Source organism: Astatotilapia calliptera, chromosome 17, assembly GCF_900246225.1.
Source record: "Astatotilapia calliptera chromosome 17, fAstCal1.2, whole genome shotgun sequence".
NCBI classification, from domain to species: Eukaryota; Metazoa; Chordata; class Actinopteri; order Cichliformes; family Cichlidae; genus Astatotilapia; species Astatotilapia calliptera.
This window is the reverse complement of record NC_039318.1, coordinates 20,638,563-20,648,119: the sequence shown is the minus strand read 5'-3', so window position 1 is coordinate 20,648,119 and position 9,557 is coordinate 20,638,563. Positions and strand designations below refer to the sequence as shown.

The 9,557-nt window shown below is 39.5% G+C and overlaps 1 long non-coding RNA gene across 1 annotated transcript; it reads left to right on the top strand.

Annotated features, from left to right (window-relative positions):
• Positions 1 to 757: 757 nt before the first annotated feature.
• LOC113009563 (uncharacterized) lies at positions 758 to 1,172 on the top strand. Its single transcript, XR_003270204.1, has 2 exons — positions 758 to 919; positions 998 to 1,172. It is a non-coding gene; the product is annotated as an uncharacterized LOC113009563 (long non-coding RNA).
• The last annotated feature ends 8,385 nt before the right edge of the window (positions 1,173 to 9,557 follow it).

Below are 9,557 nucleotides of genomic sequence, written 5' to 3'. Positions count from 1 at the left end.
GAAACAACCACAGCTAGTCGCACACATACAGGAAACTGTCCCACACATAACATTCCGGCAGGGAGAACCCTGAAAAACCTCTGAAGGTTCCGGGGTTCAACGCCCCCAAACATACATTAACAACAACACTGTCTATAACAATTACATTCAGCTAAAACCATTGCATTCGGTCATTTTCTGTTAACAGGCTGATTAATGCAATTAGTCATCCATTTTGATTGGACTGCCTCCAAGTATGCTTTTTTATTACACCGTTTTCTATCCTAGTTTTTTTTTTTTTTTAACTTCAGATCTTGCCTCGGGGTGAAACAAAGAAAATTAAGTGAACACTGAGCCCTGGAATTTGGTTGAGTTTCTGTTTGGACTTAGGCCAATAGATTAAAAATTGCTAAATTAGACATCGATACTCATTATACAGAAAAATGATAGCTAGCTATTTTGTCAGTGCCCTGACCTTTGAGTCAAGGTTCCATCAACTAATCTACTGAAGCGCTGTGTTGTGCTGATACTAGTCAGAATTAATAAATACAACTGAGAATAAATACTTTTTACTCCTCATCCTGACAGACTTGAGGTATTGCTGTCATCCTGCTCAGTGGGCAGCGTGGAAATCCAAATTTGTGTCACGGACCCGGTGCCGGGGACTCGGGGTTCGTGAACAGTGTGGACCTTTATTGTTATTAGTGTATTGGATGTATGTTTGCTGCACTGTGCTCTTGTGTTCCATGCTGGTGTGTGTGTATGTGTGTGAGGCTGGAGGATGAAGGACAGCCACCTGCAGGCCTGATGGGTGTGGCCCTGCCAGCTGCTGGTCACGCCTAGCTTACCACACACCTGCTTCTGATCAGGATCGTCGGGGGAGCTACTTAACAGAGCGATGGAGCTTCCTCCGGCGCAGGATCGTTGAGTTAGACTCCATGTCAGTGTTTGTAGTGTTGTTAAAGTGTATGCCTGCCGGAGTTGGTGCCATAACGGCTGTGTCTGTGTTTTTCCCCAGGAGGACAGCGGAACACAGGACTGCAAGACACACGGGGTGTGTGAAGGCACAGGGGCAGAGAGCACGGGATACCAGCACTTGGGAGAAGACACGTCACGGGAGTCGAGGGAGCACTTTTGGAGATTCAATGTGTGGTGTACAATTACCTCACTGTAAATAAACCCACTGTTCATTCCATTAAGTCCAGCGTTTGGGTCCTATTTCCCCATCTCCCCACGATCTGCCAGCCAGACCGTGACAATTTGTGAATACAAGAACTCGAGAACTGTTGTTTAAAGTAAAATGACACACGGCTAATATACCAGTAATATGTCTTTTCCTTTTATGACCACACAGCAAAAATAACATTAAAAAGGTGTTTCACGTACGAACCTTCAGGCCTTTTTTGGGATAGGTAAAATGGGTCTAAGAATTGATGAATATACATATAATAGCTCATCTAATTAGTCACAGTCATGACTCACCTTTGAATGTTTTTTCCTGTAACACAGCAGTCCTTTTGCGTCACGGACCTGTTTACGTCCAACAATATTTTCGTTGGACATAAACAAGGTGTCGCAGATAAAAAAAAACAAAATAAAACCAGTACCAGTACAAAAAAAAGAAGATTTATTCGTAACACACAGGAAAAGACCCAGGGAAACCGAGTTATCGATAACAACGATTTAAAAAATGACGCTTAAAAACCAATAAAAACCCTGAAAACCATGAATTTTACACCCGAGCCTCAACTCTCACGGCCTGGTGCTAAACGACTCACAGACAGGTCAATGCGCCCAGGGTTGGGGACCACTGATGTAACTTATAAAAGCTAACATGATTTCTAGTTGAGTAGACTGTTAGTCGAAAAACCCTATGATCATGAAGGAATGTCTAACTGTAATTCTTACCATAACAATAACAAACATAAAACATAAAAGTATTCTCAGTAGTTTATCTTACTTATGATTTTTAGCATGTCTTATTGCTTGTTCTTACTTAGCCATTTATTTTTGAAATGATATGGTGAATAAAGTCACTAAGGCTCATGTGCACTCCATTAAGATCTACAGACTTTATAGCCAGCAGGCTGAGGGGTAGCACTGGCAGCAACCATTTTTAAAAATTTTATTCTGCAAAGTTGCTGTAAGCTCCCATTGCATTCACCACTTAGCCAATTTACACTTGTCTTTGACCTATCTGTATAGGTGTGTGTTTGACCTATCTGTGCCTATCTGTGCAAAAGTCTTTTGATTTTTTTTTGTTTTTGTTTTTTAATTATATGACTAGGAAAGTGGGAAATGGATGGACATTTACTGAAACATGCACAAGCATGCAAGCAGAGTCATGCAAGTCTAACAATTATTTCTGGTTAACAGTAGCTCGATTAGCTAAAGCAGCGGTCCCCAAATCCTGGCCCTCGGACCGGTACCGGTCCGTGAATCGTTTGGTACCGGGCCGCGAGAGTTGAGGCTCAGGTGTCAAATGTTTGGTTTTCAGGGTTTTTATCGGTTTTCAGCGTTATTATGTTATCGTTTTGATCGTTAACTCGGTCTTTTCACATGTGTTATAAATAAATCTTCTTTTTTTCTGTACCGGTACCAGTTTTATTTTGTTGTATTTATCCGCGACACATTAAAGGCCGGTCCGTGAAAATATTGTCGGGCATAAACCGGTCAGTGGCTCAAAAAAGGTTGGAGACCGATGCTGTAAAGGACCATCTGCGTCACTCCGGTCTACTTTGAGCATTTTTTTGTTTCGAGGACACGACTTTCAGATGCTGTTCATCTGCTGTAAGGAGCTTTTCAGGCCTGCCACTTATTTTGTCCTCTGCTTGTCCATTTGTCAAATTTTTTAAGCACACATTACACACCATGCTGAGATATGCCAAGTTTTCGACTAATAGCTGTTTGGGAATCATCATGTTGGTGCAGAAATGCTATTTTATGTCTGTCAAACTGTGTCATCCCTGGCATTTTTCTGAGAGTTGCGAAAGAATTTTGAACAAATTATGTGTTTTTTGGAACAGGCTGTTGGTAAAAAAAAAGACTTGAGACTTTTGCACAAGACTGTATACATCTCAAAATAAGCATATTCTCTTAGACATTTTATGATCCAAGCTAAGGCTGTCTATATTTCTTTTCGACAGCCCACTTTTTCTGTTTTTCCTTACTGTAAAGATTAAATGTTGATAATGTTTCTTCTATAGCATTATACATTTAAACGTTTTACTATATGTTTAATATACATCAATTAAATCTTACGTGTATATCTCAACCCAGAGAAAGATCCCAAGTATTCCCTACCAGCAAACATTTGGCAAAAGTGAGGAGGAAGAACTCCCTTTAAACAGGAAGATGCCTTCGACAGAACAAGCTGCATGACAATCCTTTGTGTGTAATGTGCAAGTTGGTAGGTAATTTGCATATTTATGTTTTCTAAATGCTACAAAGTTGATTTTTATGTTTGGATTTTAACCAAAAAACAGCAATTTTTTGCCACCTAGTGTTAAACTAAACTTAAAATTGCAAGTGTACAATTCAGTAATGTGTGCTACTGTATAAAGAATGATGTAACTTAGGCTTCTTGTCTTTATTTGGTATGGACTAATAATGTTTTGCTATCACTGCCCCTCGTTCACATGAATAAAGCACATTCCCAGCTGCACTGCTTCTTGCGACACTAGCTCATTGCAGGTGAAAATCTCCCTCCAGCAGTCTTGGTCATACTCTAAACCACCTTGTTTTTTGTAATAATGAATGCAGCCAAGCTTGTTGCATTGCACAGATAGTGAGAGTCTCTGTGCTTACATTACAAATGGCTAAATGCTATATGCCCTCTGGGCCTGTGTTATAGCTAGGTCTTCATTTCCTGTCACGCTCTTTCTCGCTATTTGCCTTCCCTCTTTTGTTCCCCCTCCATCTCTCTGTTTTCATTCCAGATGTCCATCTCTCCCAGGTCCTATTCTCTGTTCCCTATGTGACAAATTGTAGCTTCTTCCTGACAACTGGACAACATATCCTTGGCGTGCTTGTGCTTGTCTGAGTGCAAGTAATTTTGTATTTATGAGGATTCACAGAGATAGTGTCTCAAATAAACAGAAACTCGGATAAGGCTAGAATGACATTTAATTAGGTAGGTTTTAAAAGTATCACTCACCACCTGTAGGTTTGAAAGATGCCTGGTAAAAGATTACTTTCTTCAGGGCAAACAGCAGCTGTGACCAGTTATAAAATAAACCTGAAACATGAAAAAGACAATCACACATCAAAAAAAAGCTGGTTTCCCAAGTTAATAGTAAACACACCAGCTAATACATACTAAAAGCTACCTGCTCACTAGCCTAGCTAAAATTAAAGCAGTGATGCTCAGACCTGCTTGGTTTGAGTAGGAGTGGAGAGGGATTTGTTATTCAGCAGAGGCTTCCATAAGCTAATTCAGAAGGCACATTTGATGTGTCCATTTATTTAAGTTGTTTGATTCCTACTGAGTCTAGCCATCCTTCACTGTACTTTCACATATGCTAAGGAAAATTGCCTTTTATTTCAACTTAAAAGCGGAAAACATACATACTTATAAACTCTGCCCAATCTACTGTACATCTCTGACTCTGCGTCAAGCTTTAACTTAGCCAATGAGCTTATGTCCGCTTGTAGAGCAGCTTCATTTCAAAGTAAGGACTAAAAACATCCAATAAGATGATTTTCCCTTATACTGAGATTTGTGTTGCTCAATAATGACCACCGAAGGTCACACTTTTCCCGCCTTTTTCATTTCCCAGCACATTGCCGGAGGTCCATCTTTTGCATGTGAGTGCGTGTGAGATGGAGACAGAGGGAGAGATGAACAGAGGCAGGGAGAATGTGACAGAGACGGAGTGTGCGGTGGCGTGCGCTGCCGTCAATATAGCCAGCGAATTGAGATATGCTCGGAAAGCTGCTCCTGCAATCTGGCCTCGGCGTCTTCATCCCTCCCCCTTTTCTCCCAAGCTACTTCTCGCTCTTTCAAATTCTCCTCTTCGCACACTCACACACACATGCTCAAAGTACGAGACTGTTTGTGCCTCATGTGTATGCGAACCTATCTGTGTGAGTGTGTGTGTGTGTGTGTGTAGGTGGTGTTTTGGCAGCCTCTGCTAGTAGAGTATAATAACGAAAACTGTCCGGTTGGCATTCACTCGCATATCCCAGTACGCCCTTCGTCCTCCGCCCTGTCCCCCCTTCTTCTCTTCCTCCGCGCTCTTGTTTTCTTTTTTGCTGTTCCTTTTCTCTGTGCCATGTTTTCACAGCACAGATGAAGCTCTCTCCTTCACACAAACTCCTACGCTCTCTTTACTCCTCTCTCAAAGTCGTTTTTTTTTTTATCGTTTGCCTATCTCATTCTCTGAAATACATACTGTGTACTACGCACTGAGATGCTCAGGCAGTGCTGGCATTTTAATTTGGTCCAAATCGCATTTGTGAATCTCGCTCCTCATGTGCACTCAGTAAATGTGTGTACTGTTATAATTCTATCCAGTGAGCACCAAATGTCCTAACAAGATTAGAAAGATGAGAAATTTTCATAAGTGGGGACATTTTGGCTCGTACTCATGACCTGATTCAAGTGTGGTGATTTTAAGTGTCTTGCTGCTGATGATGTAAGTGGTAATTTTACCTTTAAAACACATTGGCACCATGCATAAAAAAGCATGAAGCTTAAAAAAGATAAAGTGATTTTACTGTTCAACAGTTTAAAAGTAGTTGAATCAATGGAGGCCGGTATAGACACCACGCTGGTTTAATTTGCTTTTAACAGACGATTGTACGATTTCATCAGGCTCAGTGCGTTGAACTGTTTTCTTTTTTTTCTTTTAGCATTGACAGAAATATTTAAGTGCACCTTTGGGAGGTAGTAGTGTTTTTGTTCAACAGTCTATAACCTAAAGGAAGTGAAGCTGGACAATGTATTTGTAATCTGTAATAGTAGCCTCTTTGAGAATTCAACTTGCTAAACACTTAAATTGTAAAGCACAACTTTTGTCACCACTGAGCTAGATTTGAGAGTTATACAAATACACGTACAGTATTGTAGTTTTCACCTTCTCCTATTTTTTTTACATTTTGCTTTCTAGACTTTCTTGTCATTTCTGAAAGTCTTGAGCAGTGGTTCTCCAGGTTCTCCGAGGGTTTGCAAAGCTTTCCTTGGATATTGGCTGCTTGTTTCACTCATTTTTCATCCAGTTGTAATACCTAATCATTTTCAGAGGAATGTTTTGTGTTAGTTGAGCAATTTAAGAGTCACATATGAATCATTCAAGCATTTAAAAATGCGCCTAACTCAAGAAATTAACCACTTTTGTGTCTACGTGTAACAGAAAATATACATTTAAAAATTTTATTATGTAAATTGTATCTTTTAGGGACTTCACTAGCAGTCTGTCACAAAAACATTTCTTCCCATTTCAGTTTTGTTTATATAGCACAACAGCTGTCGCCTCAAAGGGCTTTATATTGTGAGGTAGAGACAATACAATAATACAGAGAACCCACAAAGCACTTGATGAGAGTGGGAAGGAAAAACTTCCTTTTAAAAGGAAGAAACCTCCACTAGAAAAAGGCTTAAAGAGCGGCAGCCATCTGCTGCAAGCAGTTTGGAGTGAAGGGAGAGAGCCAGAGATTAATAATAAGGCGTTTCCAAATGATCCAATAACTGTGAACTTTGGATATCTTGGTATGGTGCGCAGCACAGGGAGAAAACACTGAGGGAGAAAAAGATACCAGTGGCTAAATGTTCAAGTTAAGCTTCAAAATGGGACATCATGATCCAGTGTGTAATATTCTGGTGGCATCCCTCTTTCATGTACATACTTTTATTAAAAATACAAATGATATTAATTTTTTAATATCATTTCGGACTTGGAAAGTTAGCAGCTAGCATCAACATCTAAATACACAGACAGACCTGTTTTTATTGTTTAGATTTTGCACTGTGCTGCTAATATACAGCTCAGTGGCCTAATGTGCTTTTACAGTATTTAAACAGATAGTGATGAGGCGTACACAAAACAAGCCGACAAAGGATCAAGGCCTCTTTGCAAATTCCGATCCATCACAATTTACTCCAAATGGCTTTGATCCTGAACACAATCCTGTCCACGTAGGACATTCTCCACAGCATTTCCATGCATTAAGACTTTAGGGATCAAGCACATCAGTCCTGAAAACCCCTGGCTACAGTCTGACGTCTACATACAACCACGTTTCTTATGTTATGCCTCCCATTTTATCTCTTAGTAACATTATAATACATGATTTGCAGAAGTAAATGAAGGCTTGTGTTATGAATCCAACTCATAATAACTCTTGGCAATTTTGCTGTATGTTTAAGATTCATTCCATGATGTAATCTTCATGTCACCTTTCTGGCTTATTTGTAAGGTTGTTTCTGACAGGAAAAATGTTAATATGAAGTTGGTGCGCTACAATAAAGGTGCTTTTCTTCTTGGTAGATATTAGCTTTTAATCATCTATTTTAATTATGTCCCTTGGCATCTTTTAGATTTTACCAGTTCAATTGTGAATTAGTTAATCTGAGATAAGTAAAGCTAATATGAATTATAGTCACACAAAAAACACCCTCTAAGACTAGAATCTAAGTGGGTTTGTTTTGAGCCACAGGGGCTGTTTTGTCTGACCTGCAGCCACAGAAATTGTCAATCTGCCGACTTGATTCTCCATGGGAGAGCGATCCCACTGTGGCTGGATAAAGCACTCAACTGTACCTGTTCATGTAACTAGCAGCTGGATTGAGTCAAATAAATCAAAACCAAGGCAGGTAATTTATACAGCTGAAAAGCACTCTAAGATCATATCTGGACCTCACCAAGGCTACCTGATTGTAAATTACTTTTCTTAGATGAATATTTTGAATTTGTTACCTTGTAACTCTTGTGTCTACATCAGTCCAGTTAACTGAGTTTACCACAGGTGGACTCCAGTCGAGTTGTAGAAATATCTGATGGGTGATCAGTGGAAACAGGAAGCACTTGAGTGCCATGGTGAATGTATGTCCATTTTATATTTTTGTTTTTCATACATTTACAATAATTTTTTTCTAGTATTTCTTGTGTTTATGAGCTATTATGTGTAGAACTTTGAGGTAAAAAAAAATTAATTGAATCCATTTTGGAATAAGGCTGTAACATGACAAAACGTGGAACAAATGAAACGGACAGTGAATACGTTCCAGATGCACCGCACACTGGTTGCCACTGGTGTTTCTAAAGCTTCATTTTATCGGTTGCCAGGACGATATCCCCCTGAAGAGTCATGACAACACATATGATGCATATAATAAATATATACCAAAGTGTCAAAGTTGTGCTGACTGTCATGAAAAGAAAAACTTAATAAAAAAAAATACATTCCTTTTTTTTAATGAAGAATTCAAGTATTTTGAGACACCAGGCTGGGGGGCATATGAGCCAGCTGTGTCGCTTCATGTGCACAGTAAATGTATCGAGTGTGAGGTGGCAGGCCTATCGACCCGTTATCACTGAAAAGAAGCTATTACGTGTACTTATCATTATTCTTGGCTTACTGTATTTATAGCCTGAATTAGCATGGCTTCTGTTCAAGTGCTTTGGTGGGATAAACTGAAGACCTTAATCACTGAAGCAGTACTGTTGTGTAACTGTGCACATGTGAGCAGAAGTATAATTTGCTTTTTAAACCTCTTTTCAGGATATGTCACCTATCTTTTGAAGTGTTTTTTTTAATCTGATATTTGAGTGGTTCTAAACATATAGTTTTTATGCCCTTGTGACTTATCAAATAAAAACCATGGCTCCCCCGTTGAAAATAAGCACTTAAATAACTGCTCTAGGGTGTTACCAAGATGGCTGTCAAGTGGCAAGACTCATTTCTAGGAAGTCTGGGTGCATTTATACTTTTCTGCCAGTGTACTCTCTTCTCGATAAGGTGAAGACAACGCTCTCCTTTCATCTAAAGAAGAAGCGAGGTCCCATCCTATCTTCCTGAATTAGATAAAATAGCTGTAAGGTCTCCACAGAGGCAAATAAGAGATGCCTGAACACAGACCCTGATGTCAGCAGCAGGGTCAGATCATTGCGCTTCCAAAAACAGGGCTCTGCTGTGTATGACCTCCTTTAAGGCCTCAACAAAATAGAACCATGTACTGTAAAAAGAAAACTCCATAAACACAAAAAAACAAGACACCAACACAGTTGATGAAAATAATTTCCACCACTCTCTATGATGGAGGAAATGAAAAAATCAATAGACAAGTTGCAGCACCACTTTTAAAGGTAAATATTATGATTATTTTTTAAATAGGGCAGTAAATTGTTTGCTTGGACCCCACAGGTTCATACAACTTGTCTGCCTAATTTTTTGGGGTCTGTCTGGCAGCCTCACTCAGACAGAGTTATAGTCGAGTTGGAAAAACTGAACAAGACACAGAGGATATTCCGTCAAAGTAATGTTCAACCTGTAAAATGAACTTGAATTCCAAAGATAGCATGTCCACATTTGAGGATTTGTGAATCAAGCGAATAAATGTCTTATGCATTAAAATCAAG